Raw genomic sequence first — 491 nt, forward strand, 5'->3', positions numbered from 1 at the left:
TCATATTGATTTAAGATATAAGTGGTGAGATCGGAGGCTTAGAAGTATGAAATTTGGCTTTTAAAACTCAAAAATTAACTTTGGGATGAAAACAAGTCCGCGCGTACGCGCACTCCACGCGCACGCGTGGATGGCCTCAAAAACTTCATCGACGCGCAAGCGTCATGCACGCTAACGCGTGGATTAAAAACTTGCCAAACGACGCGCACGCGTGGGTGTCCTCGTGCCCCAGGCACAACACTGGCACAATTCTGGCCTAACTCTCTGGAAAATGGCTGGGCATTGGGTGCAGCACAATCGGCGCGCCCGCGCACATCACGCTCACGCGTGGATGGCATTTTCCGGAAGAACGGCGCGCACGCGCCAAGTGCGCCCACGTGCAGGGGGTCATTCTGCTAAAAATTTTCTAAGTTAAAAGCTGCAGAATTCACCAATTTAAACCTCAATCTTCCAACGGACGTAACTTTCTCATTTTAAATCGTTTTTCACCT

Source organism: Arachis duranensis, chromosome 6 (genome assembly GCF_000817695.3).
Source record: "Arachis duranensis cultivar V14167 chromosome 6, aradu.V14167.gnm2.J7QH, whole genome shotgun sequence".
NCBI classification, from domain to species: Eukaryota; Viridiplantae; Streptophyta; class Magnoliopsida; order Fabales; family Fabaceae; genus Arachis; species Arachis duranensis.